Source organism: Misgurnus anguillicaudatus, chromosome 14 (genome assembly GCF_027580225.2).
Source record: "Misgurnus anguillicaudatus chromosome 14, ASM2758022v2, whole genome shotgun sequence".
NCBI lineage: Eukaryota > Metazoa > Chordata > Actinopteri > Cypriniformes > Cobitidae > Misgurnus > Misgurnus anguillicaudatus.
Window position 1 is genome coordinate 32,806,134 of NC_073350.2, and position 26,266 is coordinate 32,832,399.

The 26,266-nt window shown below is 37.8% G+C and overlaps 1 protein-coding gene and 1 long non-coding RNA gene across 11 annotated transcripts in view; one reads left to right on the forward strand and one right to left on the reverse strand.

Moving 5' to 3' along the window:
- The window catches only part of camta1b (calmodulin binding transcription activator 1b), a 375,185-nt gene that overhangs the window by 244,851 nt on the left and 104,068 nt on the right, over positions 1–26,266 (reverse strand). The window lies entirely within an intron of this gene.
- Positions 7,316–9,948, forward strand: LOC129418595 (uncharacterized). The gene is made up of 5 exons (XR_012373290.1): positions 7,316–8,389; positions 8,703–8,799; positions 8,941–9,058; positions 9,139–9,253; positions 9,392–9,948. It is a non-coding gene; the product is annotated as an uncharacterized lncRNA (long non-coding RNA).

The window sequence follows — 26,266 nt, forward strand, 5'->3', positions numbered from 1 at the left end:
CAATTTTTCCCCACTATCGGACATTGACTGATTGTTTAAAGGTGACAAAGAATGCATTGTAATAAACTGTTAAATTGTCTAATATCTACATAGAAGCTATGTGTCTTTATTAAGTGCAAAAATGATGCAGAGATGGTTTAACATGTCCATTTCCAACCCTAGGATTTGCCTTTAGAATAAAATGGTCTATTATTACCTTATTTGGAAGAGTCATGAATAATAATGTTGAGCTCTGCTCTGATTAGCTGTTTCATAGAGCAGCTCCTTCAGTAGCTCTCTGTGTGTGTAAACAGATCTTATGTTTGAGTCTAGCAGATGAAGATACAGATTTTGAGGATAATCAATTGTTTGGAGATTTTTAAGTGATAAGTTTATGGGGGTTTTTTCAGTATGGATCTGCAAAACGTCACTGTAACGTCAATAGTAGAACTTCAGCCTAAACGTTAGCATATAGCATTAACTAGCATATAACGCTAACTCGGCAGTCACAGCTTTGTTTTTAGAATTGTAACAACATTGTACTTAATTTAATGCTGGGGTGTACATCTCGACTGTAACGTCACAGTCGGTGTTATGTTGAGATTGGTCTGTTTTCCAGCAAACTTTTGCATGCTCGAGGTTTACATAAGAAGGAGCAAACAATCGTGTTTGAGGCTCACGATATGTCATTATCATGTACACAACTCTTATTATTCATCTATGCCTATGTAAATACAGGGTTTATGCAGGTTTCACAAAGTTAAATTTAAGACTTTTAAAGACCTTTTTAAGACCATTAGTAATAAAATTTAAGACCTATAACACGACAATAAAATCCAATTGTATAGTCCAGTGTGCATGCGTCCATGTGTTTTTTAAAGGGGCCATGGCACAAGACTTTTTTAAGACGTCAAATAAATCTTTGGTGTCCTCAGAGCACATATGTGAAGTTTTAGCTCAAAATACCATATAAATAATTTATTATAGCATAGTAAAATTGCCACTTTGTAGGTGTGTGCAAAAATGTGCGGTTTTGGGTGTGTCCTTTAAAATGCAAATGAGCTGATGAAATTCAAACATTGATCACAATGATGGTGGTTTGTTGCAATTAAAACTCAGTTGTGCTTTTCTCTGCACTAAATGGCAGTGCTGTGGTTGGATAGTGCAGATTAAGGGCTGGTATTATTATAATAAGAGCTCCTTATGACATCATAAGGAGAGCCAAATTTCAACGACCTATTTTTTCATGTGCTTGTAGAGAATGGTTTACCAAAACTAAGTTACTGGGTTGATATTTTTCACATTTTCTAGATTGATAGAAACACTTGGGACCCAATCATAGCACTTAAACATGGAAAAAGTCAGATTTTCATGCCATGGCCCCTTTAAAACCTTTTATCTTTCATGACAAAAAACGAGACGAGACACCCCGCAAGATGAGGCATGAGACAAGATTTTTACATTTTGCTGATATTATGAGACAGTTTTTCACCTTGAGGACAAAACCTTAAGAAATCCTTCATGATAATATATACATAGAAAAAAGCCTTTAAATTAACTTAAAATCATCAGACCTGCCAACCTTAGAATTATTATTTTTTTGAGTAGCATCAACTGAAAAGACAGAAATCAGATTTTTAACATATCATTTAACACACGCGCACACACATCTCTTGGTAACTTTAAAGGTAACATTTTGCACATGCACTCACTTTTTTCCAAATTACCACAAGACAGGAATCTAACTTGGGTTGCTGAAAGTATGAAAGCACCACATGTCACAGCGCTGTCCACTACACATCAGCTCCGACAAGTTTTATATATTTTTATATATATATATATATATATATATATATAGCTCTTTTCTTTATAGAAAAATGTAAATGTGATCTTTGTTTATCATCTGTAAAGGCAGTGAAAGTTAATAATATGTTATGTCAGTTTAAGAGCTGGGACATTTATTTAAGGGTTCATTTGATTTCATGCAGTCACATCACTTATGATTATTAACCAAGGTGTATTTATTACAATTGGCAAACTCATGGTTTTACCACAGTAACCGTTCTTTAACCATGTTTTTTAAACATCATTGGTGAGTGATAAATACATTACAGAAACACCAGCAAAACAAACAAGCTTTAAGAATTAGGTTTGTTTTGCTTCAGTAACTCAAGACGGTAACTCCAGACATGTTGTGGTAGTCCGGGCCGTTTTAATTCCTCCCGGTTCTCAGAGGGGTTTGTCCCTTTGCTCGGCACCAAACTGCCCCCGTGTACTCCATCTCCATAAAACCAATCCATTATTAACAAAGCACAGCGCAGAGCTCCACCACACACCACAAATCTGTGTTTCATTTCAAACATTTTTTTTCATCCTTTCTTAAGGGAAGGAGAAGGGTTGCATGTTTGGGAAGGGGATAGAGTACTGCTTCCTTTACAAATGACATGCAAAAAGAAAAAAGCACTTGAGATAACACAAGCGAGTGCTTTTGGTGTACCACATCTCTCTCTCTTATTCCCTCTCCGGCAGCGGCCCAATGAATAAATGAATGAATTAACATGAAGTTCAGGCCCCGGGGTCCTTTTGTAACTCCTAAAAGTGTAAAGCCCCGTCCCTGTGGCTCTAAAGTCACCAACGACGTAAACACACACACAAGCACATGCAAACCTCTGATTCAGAGTTATTATGACACACAAACACACACACACACACACTTAGAAAAGATTTATGACCCACATCAGAGGATTTGCAATTCAAGAGTTCAGAACTCTATTTATTAGAAAAAGAAAGTAACACTATGCAAAGAAAAGATGGATGGAGAGAAAGGGAGAGAGAGGGACATTAGGAGAAAAATAAAGAGGGTGTTATTGTGTTTCTGGAGAGGAATGAGAGACAGCTCTATATTTAAAGCTCACTCTGACTCCAAACACACTTTCACTGACAAAGACAATAGCAGAGAGAGAAATACCCGGTGTCGTATGTGCTATGTGCTACTCTGTCACCTCAACAGTAAATGGCGTAGAAAACTCAACCTCATACTAACTGATGTCCCACCTGACAAACAGAAATGGGTTAGACTTTATTTTGATGGTTCCCTGCACCTACATGTCAACAAGCTCATTAGAGTTTTAATTTGTTATGCCCAATTTATACGTCTGCATCCATTGTACGCCCTAGCCTACAACGACCACCTTCCCAAAAATGTAACATCACATCTATTTTACTTAGATCACAAGCACTATGATTTGTCTGCTACCAACACCTCCGTCAGGTCAAACAAATCTGATATATCTATTTTCTCATACGCATTACCACTTGCAATTGTTTACAACAAAATGTAATTTTCTTATGCATAGAAGTTTAAGAAACAGCAATTTTAGTGTTGTTGTGTCTTTATCATTGCTGGGATATAGCCTCTTTACATTAACAAACTGTTCAACAATCAACCTTATCTGAAAGAAAAACACAGGAAAGTGATGATAAATTCATAAAAAGTAGATATTATTTTTATTATTGTTATTATTACTATCTTTTATTTATATATATTTATATATATATACACACACACACACACACACACACACACACACACACACACACACACACACACCTAAATGATTATTAGGAACACCTGTTAAATTTTCTCATTAATGCACTTATCTAATCAACCAATCACATGGCAGTTGCTTCAATGCATTTAGGGGTGTGGTCCTGATCAAGACAATCGCCTGAACTCATGGTTGTTGGTGCTAGACGGAGCGGTCTGAGTATTTCACAATCTTCTCAGTTACTGGGATTTTCATGCACAACCATTTCTAGGGTTTACAAAGAATGGTGTGAAAAGGGAAAAACATTCAGCATGCAGCAGTCCTGTGGCCGAAAATGCCTTGTTGATGCTAGAGGTCAGAGGAGAATGGGCCGACTGATTCAAGCTGATAGAAGAGGAACTTTGACTGAAATAACCACTCATTACAGCTGAGGTATGCAGCAAAGCATTTGTGAAGCCACAACACGCACAACCTTGAGGCAAATGGGCTACAACAGCAGAAGACCCCAGCGGGTACCACTCATCTCCACTACAAGAAGGAAAAAGAGGCTACAATTTGCACGAGCTCACCAAAATTGGACACTTGAAGACTGGAAAAATGTTGCCTGGTCTGATAAGTCTCAATTTCTGTTGAGACATTCAGATGGTAGAGTCAAAATTTGGCGTTAACAGAATGAGAACATGGATCCATCATGCCTTGTTACCACTGTGCAGGCTGGTGGTGGTGGTGTAATGGTGTGGGGGATGTTTTTTTGGCACACTTTAGGCCCCTTAGTGCCAATTAGGCATCGTTTAAATGCCACGGCCTACCTGAGCATTGTTTTTAACCATGTCCATCCCTTTATGACCCCCATGTACTCATCCTCTGATGGCTACTTCCAGCAGGATAATGCACTATGTCACAAAGCTCGAATAATTTCAAATTGGTTTATTGAACATGACAAAGAGTTCACTGTACTAAAATGGCCCCCACAGTCACCAGATCTCACCCAATAGAGCATCTTTGGGATGTGGTGGAACGGTAGCTTCGTGCCCTGGATGTGCATCCCACAAATCTCCATCAACTGCAAGATGCTATCCTATCAATATAAGCCAACATTTCTAAAGAATGCTTTCAGCACCTTATTGAATCAATGCCACATAGAATTAAAGCAGTTCTGAAGGCGAAAGGGGGTATTACACAGTATTAGTATGTCATCGTATAGTCATAACTTTAATTTCTATCTCAAATGATTGGTTCAGTCAGGGGGTAAATGGCTGAGAAAAAAATGATAGGGGGTAGTAATTTTTTTGTTCCCTTACTTTCAACTCGCATTTTGAGTTGCCGAATCCACCCCCCTCAGCATCTGGGACCTCCTACTTTACAAATTAAGCACTGAGTCTTTGCATTGACTTTGTATGTAATCTACTCGCCAAAATCGTTGAATTAGCGTTTGGTGGGTATGCCCCATTAGCATCAGCTTAATGCATAGGGCATACTTTTCTGGAAACACTTCAGTAGCTTCAAAAGTGTCCTCTGATTGGTTGAATTATTCAGGATTTCTAGGAGACTTTAATGGTCCGAAAAGTATGCAAGGTTCACGAAATAAAGTCTTTAAAAGATGTCCAAGAGTTTTTCTTGATGCAATTAGTGGAATCTAAAAGAGATATTTTAACGTGTTTGCTATTGTTGTTATAAACTTCAAGGACAAATTAATGATTTATTGGTTGCACACCGGTCTGTTAAGGCAGAAACATTTCCATGCCCTTAAACATGACGTGGCACAAAGCGAAATGTGATTGGTTGCTTTACAGTCAGTCATATGGCCCCTTTAGAGCGGCCATGGTCCCCAGACCTTCAGCTATGCGAGACAAAACTCTGTTTTTATATAGTGAGTTTTTGTCCCACCCCTTTAACACCTCTACCCCTCCCCTTTCTTACACATGTGCAAAAAATCCCCCAAAAACCCTACGGATTAGCGAAATGGCTCTCTTCGTCATCAGAAAGGGGATTTTAATTTCACACTTTTATCAGCCCAGACGCAGTGTCACTGTTCAAACCCTTCATGGTGAACTCTGCGGCAGACTGAGAGACACAGTCACTGACAGCATTCAAGTGCTCACTATAAAGACAGTCAGAAACCCAGAGGGGAATCAAAGCTGAGGGACGTGTCTGCTCTTTCTGACTCACATGCCTGGGAGAGAGAGACGTTGTGTATTGTGCATAGGGTGGGCTTACATGGGGTGAGATGTGCGTTCACTCAAATCGCAGATAGACAAACGCCGGCGATGTTTATGGGTGCGGTAATTGAACTAACCGATGTGATCTTTCAGAGGCGCGCGTGCGAGAATGGATATGCGAGGCGAGCAGACGGCAGGCATGGCGACACCGTAATCCTCTCTAGGTCAAAGAACAGAGGCAATGGAAACAAGGATTTCTCCATAATAGAATCCCAAACAATCACTTAAAATTCAGGGCTGGATTTGCGCTGTGAATCAGCGAGCAGAAACGCACCATATGGGCTAACATAAGCAAAGCTTCTTTTAAATGTCTCTCCCTCTCTCTCTCTCTCTTTCTTTCTCGCTGTCTGTCTGTCTCTCTCTCTTTGCCATCAAACGCAGCTTTGGACCAAGAGGAGCAACCACCAGAGGGAGTTTTGAAGTTTGTTTAAAGGATTTCAGCAGTTTTGAAGGACCGGTGATCATGCAGTTAATTTCACCTCAAAACTCAGTTTTTAAAGTGTCTTTAGAATAACAGTCACTTTCCAAAGGTGGTGGTGAGGGGTTGTGGAGCTCTGAATGCCATTATTCGGCCCTATGATTTCCACGATGCGGAAAATGCGGATGGAATCACGGAATCCAGCATAAAAATTGAATTTATTGTACAGCGCAGAATGGCACGAAATTTGAATTCTGTCATTTTTGAAACCCATTTTAACTCAATCAAAAACTACGTAAAAAATAGCACTTGAATATGACAAAAATGTGCAGAAACATTTTCCTTTTGTATAATGTTGGACTTAAAGAAAGGTACGTCCGTTTCTCGTCATACATTTCAAACAATGACAAGCGGTGCCTCGTCATTGCACATGCAGGTTTTGTAAAAGACCGGGACACAGCACATTAAAGGCACAGTATAGTTTTTCCCCCCATCTGCCTTGCGCTCGGAGACGTCAACACAACAAAACACTCTTCACATCTAATAACCAGCGTGTATAGGTGGTATATGTTTCTCAGACATGAGGGCTTACATCCGAAGTGCGCACAACCGGAAAATCAGCACCGGCAGTCTACAAACGCGTGATCACCATAGACTGTAAAAAAATATGGACGTAGTGTCCATGATGTCACCCATACACTGCAAAAAAGGATTTTTAAGAAAAAAATGTCTTAGTGTTTTTGTCTTGTTTTCAGTAAAAATATCTAAAAATTCTTAAATTAAGATGCTTTTTCTTGATGAGCAAAGCGACCCAAGAAAATAAGTCTAGATTTTTAAACCAAAAATATAAAATTTAAGTGATTTTGTGCATAAAAATCTGCCAATGGGGTAAGCTAATTTTTTCTTGAATTTAGTGTTTAAGAAAAATGTTCAAGATTTTTTGCTTACCCCATTGGCAATTTTTTTGCTTGTTTTATGCACAAAAATCACTTATATTTGATATTTTTGGTCTAAAAACTAGACATATTTTCTTGGGTCGTTTTGCTCATCAAGAAAAAGCATCTTAATTTAAGAATTTTTTAATATTTTTACTGAAAACAAGACAAAAGTACTAAGTTTTTTTTCTCTTGAAAATCATTTTTTGCAGTGTACACAGCAAAATCACCAGTGTTAAATTTTCAGGGATGGTGTTAAATACACAGTGTTGATGCTGTTTAAACACTATCTGGTAATAAAATAACACTGCCATTGCTAGGCCAGTGTTATATCCACGACAGTGTCAGTGTAAAACAAGGGTGTTATCAGATTTTACTCTGAGCGGTGTAAATCAAGCCACGCCTCCACTAAACATTTCCTGTCAGGGATTTTACCGCCATTTTCTTTCAAAGGAGGACTGAAGAGAGCAGGTAAATCTCATATTCACTTGGTTTAGCTAAATTAAACTGTTATTTCTCTGTCTGACTCTACGCAGCCATATGCCAAAAAACCTAAATAAGATATTTTTCCCATTTTATTTCCCCTTTGTTCGTTATTTGGTTCAGTTTAATCAGAGCTACCTTGTGTTACGTTGTTCCCTTGTTAGTTTAGTATAAAGTTAAACTGGTAGCTAAAAGTTTTAACCAAGAAGGATAATATTAACAGGAGATATGAATGAAAGAATTGAACCATGATAAAACGCGACATGCACTACAAATTGAAGGTATGAAATTAAGTTAAATGGAAGCTCGTTTATTCACCATATGATGCTCGTTATGAGGTAATCATATAGGCTAGATACCGTGAGTTAACGAGGTCGTTTACATGCACGTGAGTGCACGGATATCGGTTAATTATTAAAATTACTGAAAAACACGGAGAAAACCGCAACCGCATCGTCATGTGTTTTTTTTATTTGTATGCAAACAGGGAAAATATCGCCAAACCAACAATTCATTTTACCTCAGAATATGTATGCACAGATTGGATGCATTGTGTGTTGTAAGCTTTTCGTGGCACTAGATGTCAGACAGATGCAAATAGCAAATACATACGAAAGTGTAAAACGTGTATGGCGAACATTTGTTTTTCTGTCATTATAGATGCTAGTTTGGTGAAAGTACACACTGAGTGCTTCAAATCATTCTGAAGAGATGCTGTTTTTGAGGGCAGTTTATTAAAGAAGACCTGACATGGATGACTTCCAATGAGAAACGACTGCTAATACTTATATAAATTCATTACAGAAGGTAAGTTTATATATTTATACAATAAATCATTTTATTTAACATAACTGAACAGTTAACCAATCTTTTTAGTATAGTTTTGTACATATTATGGTTATTAATCTGGCAAGAAAGTCACATGACCTGCTGCCAACTTTAATAAAAATATATTATCTTCTCATACATCGTTTTGCTATTGATATCATATTAAATAGCAATCAAATTGATTACTAGTTTGGAAATGTATAAATGAAGATTCATATTGTCTTGAGTGCTGTTTTTAATATAAAAAGAATGTTGAGTTTTCAGAGTCTTTATTGTCATTTTTTTGTGATAGGACCCTACCAGACTATATTTGAATACGGCATACCCGTGAATTCTGAACTGTTATTCCTTAACCCAGTTTGGAGGATAAGAGCTTACCAACTAGTTATGTGAGTACACAGAGTACATTAGTACTGTACACTGTCTCTAACATGATTTGTTATACTGAGATGATTTTGATTCAAATAACGGTTAAAACCGCACCCTTTTTTGGTATTTTCTTGACTCTTTTTGTCTTTGAAAATCTGCAGAAATATAGGTGATGTATTGCAAAATAGCCAACATACAACAATTAAAGGATAATTGCAGACTACATCCTGATGAAGATATGGATGACCCTCTGTCTTGTCAACAGAAGTTTAAATAATGGTAAGTGTACATGGGTTTGCTACTTTTACGGTTTTAAAGTTTAACTGTATACTCATGGTGTTTAAATTCTGTTTTGCTAGGATGGGACAGTGATGTGGCAGCTCTTCCCTGGCTCATTCACCTCTTGCCTTCATTTGTGAAAGGAAGAAAGACTGGAGAGGGTCAATGTGCAACTGAAGCTACTGATTGTGCTGTGTAAGTTTTTTTGGTATTTTGTTCTAGTTGTTTATTCAGCAGTTAGTTTGCTTGCATTGTTCACCCCATGTAAATGCATACAAGTTCATAAATACACATCAAATACATTCATCAAATACACTCTTTTAAAACACTTAGGTGATGAGCATCAATCAATGCTTTGAGGGGGATGAATCAGCACAGCCCTGCCTGCTCTGCGTTGGGAACAGAAGTTGCATCCAGAGTTTTTGCATCATTCTGGACCAAAAAGCCATTCCCTGCATGATGAAGACCACTGATGCAGCCTTCCACTACTGTACAGTAAAACAACTACAGAACTAAATACCAGGTTGGAACGTATTTAAGAAAAATGAAACGTCTTTTGAATTGAAATGTCTGTTTTGTTATGGAAAAATCTTTAGTATTTTGAAGCATTTCTGCCTGCCAGTAAGGTAATTGCAGTGTATTTTAATATTCAAGTTTTGAGTAGGGTGGCTAATTTTTTTAACTCTCATTTGATTTATTAAAGACCTTTTATAATAAGTGGTTTTCATGTCACTGTGCTGTGGTATAAGATAACTTTCATTATTCCATACTGTATTCTGTTTCTAATTGTAGCTGAGGTATTTAAATAAGCAGTGTTAAATGCAAAGTGTTGTGTGTATCAATGTAAATATTAAATGTGATGTACTTTAATAAAAAGAGGTTTTGCAATATTTCTTGTCATTTGTCTTTTATAGAAACAACCGTTTAGCAAAAAAAGTGGCTATTAATCAGTATTTTAACACTTAACATTGTTGAATTCACATTACACTGGTGTTGACCTTAAATTAGGAGTGTTAATTTTTAACACTGTATTTCTGTGCCAACACCAGTGTAGTGTGTAAACAACAATGAATAGTGTTGAACAAAGTGTAAAATTTAACAATATTGAGTGTTGAATTAACATTTAATGGGTGTTGGCAAATTAACACTACACTTTTGACTAAATTAACACAGTGTAGTGTGGACACATATACACACTTTGCCGGTGTTAAATTTGACACCGTGGGTGTTATTTTAACACCAGTGATTTTGCTGTGTAGGTTTCTAAAGATCGTTTTTGAAGCCATTGGTAGGTGTTGCCTGCCGTCTCCATCATTGCGGATATCCGAAAATGGGTAAAGAGGCGGGATGTGAGTGAAGCTGTGGTGGATGGTTGCTGAAACCACGCCCCCCTAACGCGACTCTAGTGACAGCAGTGGCTATTCAACTGTCACTTAAGTGGCCACACCCTTAATTATGCAGAACTTTAAGGCTTAATATAAATGAAACAAATAAGTTACAAAAACAATTCACCCCCCTCAGAGTTGTCATGAAGGGCAAAATTAGCTATACAGAGCAAAAACAATTTTTGTACCAGACTGTAAACATATTATTTCCTGCTGTAATACTGAGCATTTTAACATTGGTGTCTATGTGGATTGATTCCCTTTTGGAGCCTCTAGTGGCCAGTCAATGAATTGCAGTTTAAATCACTTCCGTATCGGCTTCATCAGAGAGATTGGTAGGTCGCCCTTCGGTGATCACCGACCTAAGTTTACTTTCTTGTTTAAGTGAACATAAACAGCTGGATGATTAGTACTGTATGTTAAAACAGTGCAGTCTTAAAGTTGTTTTGGGTCTTAAAGTGAAAGTAGCCTGCTGGTTTCTGTGTCAGCAATGTTCGTTACAAACCAAAAATAATAACCCTTTCGCTACTCTTAACTGAACAACTTTACATTTTCATTTAATACAGATGCCTGAAAATTAAAACAAGATGAGTATAGTCTTATGATAAAAAAAAAACATTTCGTTGATTGTCAGTAGCATGGTTGTAGTAGATTACGGTTACTGTGACAGTCAAAATACATCGGCCTATATGTAATTTTAAATAAAACTATAATAAACTGTTTTCAAATTAAATTAATTTAATGTTTTTATTCTGAGAATGACATGAGCCAGATTCAAACTCACATTCCCTACATAAGCACCTTTGCTCAATGTGATGAATTATAGCTCCAACAAAAATCCGAATTCAAAACGAACTATTTAATATTTGGCCAGTCTGTTTCAGCCCATTATCATTTCAGTCCTGGAGTCCCATAGTTTGGCATTCAGGATGAGAACTCGGGGGTCTTGAGAGGGCTACTTTTAATCAGGCAGTTTGTGTGGTGGCTCCAGCTGGTAGCACACGAGCCGCGTGGCTAAACGAAAAGCGGGCACAGAAACCATCCGTCCGCCAGCCGATCGCTGATGAGCGAAGCAACCTGGTCATTAGTTCTGATTGGCTGCCACGCCTTCGTGCAAAATCTGCTTTTCAAACCCCAAAACACAGGTGCACTATGGACAGACAGATTCTCTTTCTCTCTCTATCCATCTGCCCTCTCTTTGTCTCTGAATATTTTGGAAATGTGAAATAGATGAGGAGATGCTTACTGAATAGTTGATCAGAGGCAGGGGTTGCCAACCAATGCAATGTCTGCAAAAATTTGCATTTTTTTTCTAGCAGAGCATTCTGACCAGCGATAGATGTGACAAGTATATTTTCTGTCCTCACTAAAAGGTAAACAATGTGAGAATCAACAAAATCATAACGCTTTTAACATACGTATGTGCTGCGTTGTAATGATGAAAATAAGTGACTAATAAGTCATGACAACAAATCTGTGATTAACTCATCAAGATAGTTAAATTGATGTGGAATACTTAATATTTAAACTCACAAAATAAAAAAAATGGTTATCTGGTAAGGATATATTTTTGTATTATTAAAAGTAACTGTGTGGAGAAAGATTTGTTGATCAACTTATTGATTATATATGGTCAATTTCACAAAAATGGGCAAACAACAAACCCAACAGCATTTTATTTAGAACGGAATTAAGAAATTATTTTAAAACTACTAAAAGTCTTAAAAATAAAAAAGCAAAGCAAATATATAACATTTTTTAAACCTTTTCTTTTATTGGATCACTGTAAAATATTCCCATGTTGTTGTAAATTTTCTTATTCTTTTTGTTTTGATCCATTGATATTTTGAATGTAAAATAAGCACATTGTAATCCTCTTGTATGTATGCAATGTTCTTGTTCTTGGAATAAAAAAAAACTAAATCTGCATCAGATCACTATGTGGCAGAAAGTCACATCTAACTGTGGATTGCTGTGTCTGAAAAATAGATTTTTCATTCAAAGGCATTTTCAAATTATTATTATTATTATTATTATAAATACTGCACAGATGTACAGTCGCACAAGCCATGAAAGCAATTTAAGCTGCAATTTGTTTAATGATATCACAAGACAGGTTAAGCATTTTCACTTTTTTACTTGCAGCAACAAGTCGAGATTGAAAATAAGCTATTGTACAGTTAATTATTTTATCCCACCATGCAATTTTGGGTTTAAAAACATCTAATAGCCATCCAAAGACAGTCTAGACGTCTAAGCTAAAACAAGGCAAATATGGACCGTAAGCGAAAATGTTATAGATGTCTAACCATAGCCCAAAAATAAATAAATAAAATAAATCCAAAAAGCTTGTAATCACTGTTGACTTTGCTTAAACCCGGTACACACCAAACGATAATCGGGCTAAATTTTGTTTGTGGTCTCTCACATTTTGTTCAAGTGGTATTTCAAATTAAATATGTTGGCTAGAAATGCATCCATAGCTGGACTATATCGGGTCTATTGTTAACCTAGACGGTGAAATGGCGGCTATTGCTTGTTGAAAAATAAATTACGTCGAAGCTGATGGTATAGTGGATGGTGCTCCGACACATGGTGCAGACGCACTTCACTTTTGAGTCTTTTGCCAATCCCATGCCCCTCTCTTCACCCTATACTTTCCTGTCGTCTCCTTAATTACTTTCTATCCAATAAAGGTAAAAATAGCCCAAAAAAATTATAACTTAAAAAAAACAAATTACACTCATCAAGGGAATAGAAATGTTCAACTTTTCAATTCACTTGTAAAGTGCAACGGTCTAATGTGGAAACAAGTCTGCAAACCAACACAAAAATATAAGATGATAGATAAAAATTAAAACAGCTGATGGATTGTTAGAGCAACGACTGGTTAACATGAAAGGATTTATTGCTTGTTACCATCTCTCTCTCTCTTCAGGGTTATTGATGGCTAAGATGAACCCATGGCTACATTTCATAAAGGTCATGTGACATCTTCGAAACATACTGTAAACATAAATTACAGGTTATGTCGGTGGCTACTTACAGATTGTACCGCTGGTATCCATTAAGTAAATCAGGTTTAATATCTGCAGATTTTCTGTACGCTAGTGATTTACTGGGTCTGTATATGATCTAATTAAGTGATTGATACAAAGTGAATTTGTCAGCAACCGCTAAGTTTGGATACAACCATTGATCAGCTTACTAAAATTGCATGTGATGAGCATATGGTGACCACCACCCAACAAACCAAATGTGGCATTGAAACATTGAAAGATAACCTAAGACTGTAATATAATGTATAATAATAATATAATAAAGTAGAAAACATTTGTATTCACAACAATAATTACAGTACTTCCAGAAAACACCAGCAGACTTAAAAATGCTGCAGTCTTGGTCCTCACCCTTAAAAAAATCTGTAGCCTATATTTTTTGTGATAAAGTTTGTGATAAAGTCTACAGACTTATAAAAAAAGATGTGTGTGTGTGTTTGTGTGTGTGTGTGTGTTTATCACGGGGACGGAGAGACACAATTTGATTGACAGCCGTCACAGTCTCTTAATAACAGCGTTCCCTGCGTTCCTCTCAACCATTGGATAAAAGCCAGGCTTAAAAAATTGTCACAAAAACCATCAAAGTACCGACAGAGTGATCTGAGAAATCACACAAAGGAGTCTGTTTTTGAATTGCTCTCACAGTACTTTGATGTCATCCTGCTGTTCCCGTAAAGTCGAACGCACCTATTTGTATGAGCCGGTTTGCTGTATCGCAGTCAAATAGTGGAGCAGCTACCCCAAATTTTAGACATTTTAACTCTTTCCATGATGGCATTTTTTTTAAGTTGCAAGCATCTTTTATGATTCTCACAAAAGTTTAATGCGTTCCAGAAAATATATCTCATCAAATGAAACAACAGACCGTTTCATCCTATCTTCATTTGTTCTTTTTTATTACCTCTCAAATATGGGTAGGTTTCTTCAAAAATACCAAATTTAAAGCTCACATAACACACGCTGTTTCTGCATATGTGATGTTAATCTGGAGTACCTATAGAGTAGTATTACATTCTTTATATATCCTTTATATTTATAAAAGAAAAATTAGCTTTACCGATTCTTTCCGATAACGTACGAAAAAATGAAGAAGGAGGAGTTACTACTGCGGGAGGAGCGAGTACGAGTCATGCAACACTATACAACACTGTTTAACTGATTTTTTATGATTCACTACATCTTCGTGTCATTTATATAAAATGCAAGCGCCTATTTCAAACATAACACAGAAGTCTTACTTACCGGATGCAACTCATGACTCGGTTGGGACTTTCAATGAAATCCAGCGCATCAACACACACGCAAAACTCCGCTCCTACCCCGGATTATAAACTATATCCATTGTTTTCATAAGGTTGGCTTTCCTCTCTTTACATCCAAAAACACACTTCTTCTTTCGTGCCATTTGTTGAGTTTTGAAATTAAACAAAGCTGTCGCGTGATGTGATGTTTGCAAGTTCTAGCGTCTCCCGCTGATTGACGGGTGGGCGGGGTTTTCCGGGGGAAGTGCCCATAAAAAGAAGTGATACGTATAGAAAGCTCGAAATGTCAGCTGGACCCGTAATAAAAAAAAAACTATTTCCGAAACTTGTACGAACCCTGACGAAGTCCATTTTGCACAGAAAAACTCTGTAACACGCCCAACTGCTTTTTTTGACACTTTTACTCCGTTTAACATGAGGAAACAACTCTATAACTGTATTAATAATTCAGAATGTATGAAATACCATTGAACCACCCCTTTAAACAAAAAGCTGAGATAATCAAATTTTTCTAAAGGACTTTTATTAGAGATCAGATTCAGAGCGGTGATCAAAACATACACTGAATTTATATTTACTGTTTTTGGATCAGTGTATGCTTCAGTGTTTTATAAGTTGGGTAAGAGCGCTACCTAGTGGGTAATAGCAGAATTATAGATTGACATAAAAACTCGTCATTGGCATGGAAGCGTTTTCTCTTAATTGATGGGATAACTCATTTCTCATTTGATATATTTGTATGCTTGTGAAGAATTTTTAAAATTATTTTTTTTAATGTTGGCGGGGAATGATTTAAACATCATCCACAATTCCTATTTCCAACAGGGACAATCCAAAAATAAGATTGAGAAATAAAACTCACTACACGAGTTTGATTATAGACCAGACTGCACTTTGCTCACTTTGCCTCATCGCAATCAATAACATCGACAGAAGAAAATAAATCTATGACTCTCTTATAATCACATGCTTCTTTAGATAATGGGATAGCCGGCACGTTCCTAAAGCATTCTAATTAAAACCTCTCGAGACGATAGAGAGAATTATAAATTATTAACGCACCGAAACACATAAGACAAACGACGCGAGTACATACACCGGACATGCAAACCCTCGCACACACCCCATCTCCATTAGCAAAGATGCCTTCCAAGCTTTACCGTCCCCTGCTTTAATTGGCTTATTAGTTTTGCCCCACTATCCTTTTAGCCTGATTGGCCTTCTTTTTAAAAGCAGGAAAGAGAAAACAAATGCACACGGGCTCTATAACTTCAGTGTCATGCGTAGCACAATGTTAATCAGTCCTTTGGGCTAAAATAAGGTTCCAGGTGGTGTGGAACACAGTAACCTCTACAGAGTTCAGCTTTTCTAATGAGGACATTTTAATCTCTTAACCATGCTGGTGAATATTTTAACACCTCTTTCTCAACCCCCCCGCCCCGCCGTTCTATATGTCCAGCGGCGTACATTCGGGATAGTGCGTGAGGTGAAATAGATATGCATTTTTGATTAAGCTGCGTTGTAATATTTATCGAGTTATGGCGACTATGAATCATTTTAATTGTGCTTGTACTCTGCAGGGCACGTCTAAATAAGGGATACTATAAGGATGTCTCTCTCTCTCTCTCTCTCTCTGAATTATTCTTTCTTAATCTCTCTCTCGCCTTCACCGCACATCCCTCAACTCGCCCTCTTCCTGTCCACTTTTCTTCATCTCTCACCAGGCCTGAGAGAGAGATTAAGAGAAATATATTGTATGGTTTTAATGGGCTTATTAAGAAAAAGCAAACACAGAATAAAAGCTAATTATGGTCAGTGATGTGCTATAAGGGCGACCCCTCGCAGGCTTTACCCTTGCCATGGGCGCCTTATCCACCTACATATTACCACGGTCTAAACTGCTCTTTTTTATTATTGCCATAAAGAAATGAGGGTTGAGAAAGAGATTAAAGCTCAGGAGATTGAAAAACAACTAAAAATAATGTAAATTTTGATACAAAAAATAAGCGCCTTTGCAAATAAAACTTTATCAGGAAATGTAATATAAGCATCTGGCGAATAGGCAACAATTTACAAATTCTACATAGTGACTATTTTCACCCCATTAACAAATTGGGCATCACTTCTGCGTCCTGATGCTTCATCATCCACATCAACGTTGATTGAAAATGTCATTGCACGGCTCATTGTTAATAACGCCATTAGGAGCCTCTGCCGGGATCAAATAACGTCTGCCTAACCGCATCTTAATCAGCAATATTAAGCATATTCAGAAATATGCAAATATTCGGATTTAAACCGTGCCATTATTTGTATACATAATTGCCATTTCCAAATGACGATACAAACTGGATGTGGCATTTTCTCGCAAGACAAATTATTTTGATAAGTTATTATTTTCTGCTGAAATGAGAAAACGGAGGCTCATTGCCGCTTGTTTGTTGATTTATGAAAATCCAGAAGAAAAGTCATGTTTATTTCATGAAGTGCCGGAAAACTGGGTTGGGTGCGGGTCGAGAGCGATACCAAATGGACCGGGAAGCAATTGATGCTAATTTGGAATTTCGCTAATTTGAAAATACGGCATGAAGCTAATCGAAATTCTATCTTGGGAAAGGGGCAGGGAATAAATACGCAACTGTCTTGTTTGATCCCCTTTCGGCAAAATGCAACCGAGCAGTTACAGGGAGAAAGAGGACCAAATCATTACCCTCTGAGTTGAAAATAAACTTTTTACTACCTCAGCAACGGCGAGCTTTATGGAGATTTTATAGATGTTTCTGGCATACTAATGAGCAGAGGCTGATGATTCGATGGTCATCGCTAAAATTCAGAAAGATTTATTAGTAAACACTGCTGTGCAATAAAATAAATCTATACACGACGTAAGTCCTGTCCTTTTGCTAAAACTCAACCTTTTCAGCCCAGTGAGGAATAACCTATGAACGATGATGTTTCGGCAGTTATATCAAAACACTTAATCACGCACCGTTCGATTGGGTTTTGCAAAAGATGAAACTAAACGAGAAGCTGGTATTGATTATAAATGGTAGAGAAAGGGTTGAAAATTGGTTACTTTAAGCTTTGTCTCTAAGCAAATGACAGGAGAGTGCAGTCAAGGTCAGGCCAGATGGAAGGTTAAAAGGGAATTGTGGAGGACGGGCACGGCCGATCAGCTGACATGCACACGAGCTAAATCAAACCATGAGCTGATAAAACCTCAATTTGACACCAAGACTGCAGAAAAGCAGAACAGGTGGCAGAAATCTCGAAGGACTATTAAGTAATTATAGTAACGTTTATCCAGTTGGTAAATAATTCTGCTTTAAATAAAGGGAATAAATAATCATTACAACAATAATGGATAAATAAATTGAATATTTTATAAATTAATGAGTATAAATTAAATGCAAACTATTGTCTTGATCTTAATTTGCACAAAACAATCATTTAGGGACTTTATTACTTCCCTTCTAATTTTGAGCTTTGATTACAACCTGGCAGCCTATCAGCACTGATACGAAGTAAATAATGATAAATAACAAAATAAAATAAAAAGCATTGCATTGAAAATGAAGATGAATGGATGACATGGATGGCTGACTGTAGTCTCCACCTCCACATACTGAGAGATCCAGCACAAGTAACAGTATAGGGAAGCATGCATGACATGGTCAAGGGCATGTCAACACATCGATATAAAAGCAAGCAAGCAAGCAAATAACATCCAGTGCAAGCTACTGAAACATCCGCAAACATAAAGTCAGCCGGAGCGACATGTTGCTTTTCAGCAACTTTGTTTTTTTACAATACTCCGTGGGACAGCATGGCAATTTTATGCGAAACGTGTCAAATTGATCGTGCTGATATTTGTCAGCGAAGCAAAGAATAAGAATGCTTATTAGAAGCACAGGGGCCACAGAGTCTCAACTTGTGCTGACTCAACATTATACGGCAAATATTTATGTATATAATACTAAATCTAACAATGGTTTCAGGATGCTTTGAAGGGGAACTGTCAAGCACAAGAACTCCAGTTCAATACAACATCCTTGGGTTTTCCAGAGCAGGTTCAGAAAACTAAACTAACCGTCGGGTTTGTAAGGACGTATGTGGGTACATCCTAGATGCAAATCCAAACAAACTTTGAATGAAGGCCTTCTTTCTCTTCTTTATTTTAGCAATACCTGACCGAAATAGCCACTGAATAGCAAAAAAATGAGCTCATAGTTAGCCCACAGCCTTGGTGTACACATTTATGCCATTCAATAGTATCTGATTATTTTGAATCCATCTATAATCAATAAAAAAACTCCAGCGGGTATATACTGCATCGTCCCAAATATAAGATGACCCTGATTATAAGATGACCCCCCCCCCCTTCAAAGTGTATATTTTATAATTGAAGACCATCTATTGTCTTTTATAAAGAAAATGCTTCAATGTGAAAATACTTTTGATAAGTTTGGTTCCCCACATTCTTCAATACTTTTCATATACCACATATAACCTGCAATTCATCTGGATTTAATAACAATAGTCTAGACTGTCCATCTCATTGAGAAAAACACGTAGCCTATTCATATTTAATTAACAGTAGAAGTCTGCACTAGTTTAGCAGGTTGTGTCAGTCTAGATGAACTTGTTTACGTGTATTTGGTGCCACCTCACTCTTTTGCTTGTGTACAGTATGATAGACATGAAATAGTCTACAGCTCGACAACTTCTGAAGAAAGAAATACTATTATGGGCAAAACAAATTTTTCGTATGTTTAGCGATCGATAAGTCATGTTTGAATGTAAACACATCTAGGTAAAAAATGGCGGCACATCAGCTCTACGTCAGTATACGAGTTCTTGCAAGTCTTTTGACTAGTCATCATGTTTGATGAAACATGCATTCACAGTGCGTTCACACACCAGACGCGGAAGAGGCGGAAAAAACGCGCTATTCTTCATAGTCGGACGCTTGCACATTTTGAGTTTACTCTCTTCATTCGTGCGTGAAAGTCGCTCGGGAAATTTTAGTCATTCAAAACATTCATGCGATAATTTGCATCGTGCACTGCAAAAAATTATTTTCAAGATAAAAATTTCTTAGTATTTTTGTCTTGTTTTCAGTAAAAATATCTTAAATATCTTAAATTAAGATGTATTTTCTTGATGAGCAAATGACCTAAGAAAATAACTTTACTTTTAGACAAAACATATCAAATTTAAGTGAATTTGTGCTTAAAACAAGAAAAAAAATCTGCCAATGGAATAAGAATTTTTTCTTGAATTTACTTAATACAAATAAAACAGCAAAAAATTTCTTATTCCATTGGCAGATTTTTTTTGCTTGTTTTAAGCACAAATTTGCTTAGATTTGATATGTTTTGTCTTAGGTAATTTGCTCATCAAGAAAATACATCTTGATTCAAAATTTTTTTGATATTTCTACTGAAAACAAGACAAAAATACTAAGTCATTTTTTGCAGTGTGTGATCCTGTCACTGCTAGAGCAAGCTCCTGATTGGTTAATGCGACGCGAAAATCTCCAAAGTTCATTTTTTTTAACTCGCGCCATTCGTGCTTACCGCGGCGCAGGATGCCTATTCGCATCTTTGCATTGACTTAACATGTAAATCACTCGCTCTTGCCGCCTCTTCTGGACCATCACAAAATGCAAGAACCAATGATTATCTTACATACCGACATGGCATGCCACCATTTTTTGATCCCTATGTGCTCGGCTAAAGAACAAACCTGACCCAAGACAAAATAATACCAAGTAAATGATTTAGTTATTTTCATTTCTCAGTGAACGATTCCTTTGAGGTGTAAACAAGCATAAGGTGAAAGTTATGGCACATACAGCTCTTTCCATATGTGTTTATCTGTTTGTGCAGAAGCAAATTTTCAGCACAATTTCCAGAATATTCCTGCAAGCATGTCTTTTTTTCGACCTGCTGACCAATTAGGACTGACTATCGGACCACCAGAACCCCTACGAGTCTGAAGAGCCTCTAACAAGAATATCCAGTGCTCACATTTCTGTTTTTGCGGTACTATAGCGAGACATTCGTACTATTTAGAGCAAGACCTTCTCCACACCAGACGCTCAAGATGTTGTGACACGCTGAATGATATATTTGTGACAAAAAAGCGTTCCCGGAACAAAAACCACAGCGTTTTCCTCGGAACGATGTCACGACACGATTACATAAAAGTTTCCCTCTGTTTCCGGGACACCCTCCTACCCCTCTACACCCCATTGTGTCTGCTTTTGTTCCAGTAATCACCCTCTCCAGCTTGTGCTGAATCATCCGGTCCCACACACACAGACATCATGATCTCCTATATTCAAAGCAACCATCCTACAGATACTGTCAAGAGGTCGTACATTTCGATCTGTTCTTAGGTATGCATAGAAGGTAAAAATATTTCACCAAGTGCAATGAGGACAAAGCAAAAACACATAAATTGAATTTCAGGTACACGGAGGAACAAGTTTCACTTTAAATGGGACATTTTTCTGTTTGAATTTTTCATGTAATATCAGCTTAATATGCTGCACCAACTATACGTCATTCGTTCGCTGATTCCCCTGAAAAGTGTTAAACTCTGAGTGATGCCAAACAGTCCAATATGCAGCACGGAGTAATTCGATGGTGTTAGGATATATTAGTCACTAAGAAATTACTCACTTTAAAATCTGTACATGATGGCTAAGTTGGACAAATATTTTTTTCCAACTATTTAAAAATGTATGGACAGTGAAGACACCAAGAGAAATCTACTTTCATAATACAGATAAAATAATGCAGATATAAGGTACAGATGATGGTGAGTACAGAAAACAATAAGAAATATTAACAAGATGCAAGAGGCTGTTCTATTACTACGAATGGGAAAAGTGCAAAGTTCAATTCATCCATAAGCCCCTCCTTCCAGTATAAACAGCCAATCATTAATTGCTAAAGCGTTTACACCAGCCGCGGTAGAGGCATCAAGCGCGAGTGATTTCAATGTTAAGTCAATGCGAAGACATGTTGACTCGCGAATGAGGCGTTTAGCGCGCCGCGGCAGACGATTCCGCATCGCGAATTCAGCATCTGGGGCGAATTGTGCTTTTTGTGCATTTTGTGTTTGACGTGAATTGGCGGCTGATGCCTGAGTTGAAAAATTTGAACTTTGGCGGATTTTCGCGGCGCATTAACCAATCAGGAGCCTGCTTGCTGCTGTGGCGGCAGCCTCGCTCAGAGTCACTCATTCAACATGAAGGAATGCTTGATATTGTCCGTGAGCAGTCACCCGGAGCTATACGACTCATTAAAGGAGCTATACGACAAGTTCTTATTTCTATAGAGACAGGAATAAAAAGGACTTAGCTTGGAAGAGTGTCAGTGAAGACATTGGACAACCTGGTAAGTTATAAATACACATTTCACTTTTGAGTCACGTGATGTTTATCGACCCGAGGCATTCCCGCCATTTTTTTACTATTTTCCCCCTATAGTAAGGTGACCAAATACAAACCGGTAACTCTCTCGATAAATGCACAATCAACATCTGCCATCTTGCAAACAGACAAAAGCATAGCACTTGCCCCTCCCACAAGAAGCGGATTTTGTGCGAATGCATTCAAATTGTTCAAGCGGCAAACTAGGCACGGTAGACACGATTTTGACGCCTCAAACCCGGTTGGTGTAAACGCAGCATAATGATTCTTTATGAGAGGGACTCTGTACAGGGTCCCATTTGTCAATTTAGGTTTCAAAAGGGTGGCTCATGGGCGCCCCCTTTTTGACCAATATGCACCCTTAATGCACAGCTTTCCTGAGTCTGGACTTGTAGGAAAACCGCGAATATTTAGGATGCCATCTGGGACAGACCCATACTTTTACACTTGCAAAGTAGCTGATGTCGTTTTATTGTGACTTCAGTAGGCGATTTATTGTTCATTTAAGTAGATAGACTACATGGAGGCATTGCAAGTATGGCCGCCAAGTGCCGCCAAGGGACTTTGGTATAGAGAATCTGTGAATATAAGATCCAAGTAAAAAATACAACAATTTGAGACATTTTGTTGTGGATATCAAATTTTCTCCAAACATGCCTAATGTTGATATTTATGTACGTACATTTATACGTTGCATTTTCATTCATTAACTCTTTTCATACCCTGTTCTCAATCTTACCCTGCATCTCCCAAACTCTTAGGGAACTCTGTCGGGAATAAATAGCGTGATAAGCTTAACTGGAGGAAAGGCTGCGTTTTCAATCTTTAACTCCCTGCTGCCTTTTCCTACCTCTTGCTAAAGTTCAGTAATGGGAGACTGCTAACCCAGTTACCCATGATGCACTGCTGTACAGCTAAGGGGTAAAGCAAGAGCAACGGACACATTAATAGCAAAAAATAGCTCTCCGGGGACACGGCTGGTGAGATCCCTCTTCTACGCCAAACGCTGCTGGAGATTTCAAAAAGCTTTATCATGTCCCTGCTATATTCATCTGGATGCCCGGGCCTGGCGAATGCCACCTCCCATATAACTCTTAGCAGATTACAGTTGACCGAGGGGTCGAGGGGAGTGGTTGATCCTCCACACTTTCCCTTGAAAGACAAATTAGATGACACAATATGAGAAAAGGTGCATGGGATGGATATCTTGACACGTAGCCTTTATACGGATCTCAATAGCATTTCATTTCTTTTCAAGACCATCGGGAGTTTCCAGCAACCTTGTATCCGTCGCTATCACTGCACATGGGCTTTGTCCATTCTTTTTAATAATGGTAAGTGTCATCGCAAGACATATTACTTTTGCCATTACCAATCTAATGAACCGCTTTAAACCCCAATTTCCTGCACACCCCTTCATAGTAGACTAATAGACTTTTTCATAACAGCAAACCACTCTTAAAAATCATTATTCATAACATGACTGATTCATACCACCTGCAATATCAATAAAAGCTCAGCAGGTAGTTGACACGGACGTCAGGTTAGGTTGAGTTTTTGGCGAGGTGAAATCTGGAACGACTACAGTGAGATGAGACAGCAGGGAAGCCATAAGCGCTGTTAATTATCCGCTCAGATCTCTGATGAAGAAACGAAGGGAGAAGACAAGTGTGTGATGACTTCGGCCGGCCTCCAGATCACCTCGCACTTCCACCCAAAATCTGCCATCACATTTGTTTTCATCGCTCTGTCCTCTGGGGGATGAACTTTTAACTATTTGTTTGCAAGTTTGAATGTAAATATACATGTAAATAAACCTCAACTATGAAGACTTTTTTAATATTTTATATTTGCCATCTACTACTAAAATCCATTGATAGAAAAATCCCAATATAAGCTGTAAAGGCCGGCAATTATTTTTCATGCATAATGCATTCTGGGTTGATGACGTGTAATGGTTATCGTGAAATATTACTACAGTATACTAAATACTATGTTATCTACTGGAATTTTTCATGTGAGCATGTTTTACTCCCCAATTCCACCTTCTTACCTCTCAGATCATTTTTAATCATCTTTCATTTGTATTGTTTATGTTACTCTCTTTTTTATATTGAAAGGGCTCATTCATAGAGTTGTTTAATAGCATGCACTTTTTTATAGCAACCATTTTTTATGGTTAGCTGGACATTTTTTGGGGGGCAGAGGGAAAATCTGGGGGGCAATGCCCCCCCAGCCCCCAAGTAGACCCGGCCTTGGTTGGGGTACCCTTTAAAACGACATCAAAGTTTCATCATTTGATCTGACTTGATCTGACCTCAACACAGTCACACTAAAACTAAAGTTTTTACATTCTAAGACTGCTTAAAAAAATTTCTACAAAAGAAATGTGTGAGGACATCACATGATAAATGACTTTAACCTTGTGTTTCACATAATGAGGACACCCACACACAGGCCAATACATTTAATACAATATATCACCCAACGTTTCTATATAATAATGCAATACTACTGCTATAGTTCCTATAGTCTCTTCATAATTCATAAACTTCCTCAACAATCTGACACTATACACAAACTAAACAAATTTTCTGAAGCATTGTCGACTTTGCACATATCCTCTATTTTAACCTGGGACAAAGAAGAAATATAGGGGAGGAGCTTGCTGTAAAATCAACAAATCAGGTTTTAGTATCACATATGACATGGAGACGTGCATAAGCATCCTGTCAAGAGACCTACATTTCTATAAAAGATGAGTGGTGAGAGAAAGAGGTGATGAGAAGAGCTACCATAGTTCCTCTCTTTTCACCTTCTCCGTATCTTCTCCTATCATTTCTAAGCTGTGAACTCGCATCTAAATCAGATATTTGACAACGTCGATGAAAGGGCTCGCTCCCGTTTGCAAAGATGACTCTGCAAAGCCTGAAACCTTCTGTCTAACACACTGTGGTGTCAGTGTGAACTCACGTTCATGAAGTTACAGACACCTCCTGAATGTCAAGCAGGTTCTCAGGGCTTTGGGTTCATGTTGGGTTTCCACTTAATGGACTGCAATTGTAATACTAAACTCAAAAACGCACAGCAGCGTCTTACATTATTTAGGCACTTGGACCACAGAGGCACTAGACAAAATATTAAACCAAATTGCATCTTTTAAACATAGTGCTGAAGCAAAACTTTAAAATATTTTTTGTTTAAATAATATATCTGACAAACACAATGTGGTACTTTTGGAAAAAAGAAAAGGAAGAATCCCAACAAGCATTAGCCATCAATCAGTGTTGGGGAAAGTTACTTTTTAAAAGTAATGCATTACAATTAGACAGCACATCTTTTAAATGCAAAATTGCTCGATGGGTTTGTTCTCAGAAAAGGTCTAAAATCCAACTTTATGTTGCAGATGCCACTTAATTTGATATTGTGTTGTTTAATGCAATAAAACTTTTGCATTCGTTAGTGTCCAAATACTTTTTGAGGCCGTCGTAAATAGTTTCTATTTTACAATAGAACGAAAGCAGTAAAAGCAGTTTTCATTGGCCATTCAGCCGATCTTTTCCTGGCAGCGTTTCAGCCCTGAGTGCTCCATTTACCTTTCCATCAACTCTAAACTCTGAGCTGCTGTTTGTGCCAAATGTGCCAGCAGAGCTTGAACACACACACACACACACACGCACACAAACACACACAGCCTACTTTAGGGATACAGTGATGGAAGCAAAGCTGTGTGTGTATGTGTGTGCATGTCTGCGTGCCGTGTCCTCAAATTCCCTGCGCATCATGATTCCTCTGGCTCCACATTGACTCTGGTTATTTAAGGAACAGAGAGTGCAGAGAGAAATAGGGATTTTTCATGAGATCTGAGTGGAGGTGATTGAAAGACAAAGCCAAAAGCTTGCACATGTCCCATGCGTCGCAGTTCGATCTCTTAACTCGCAGGAACACAGCATGAAAACATGCACAGTTGACAGATGCACAAGGAGATGCTCATGTTACCAAATACCCTCGCAGTTATAAAATAAGATTGATCAAAGATTCAATCTGTTCATCTGTGA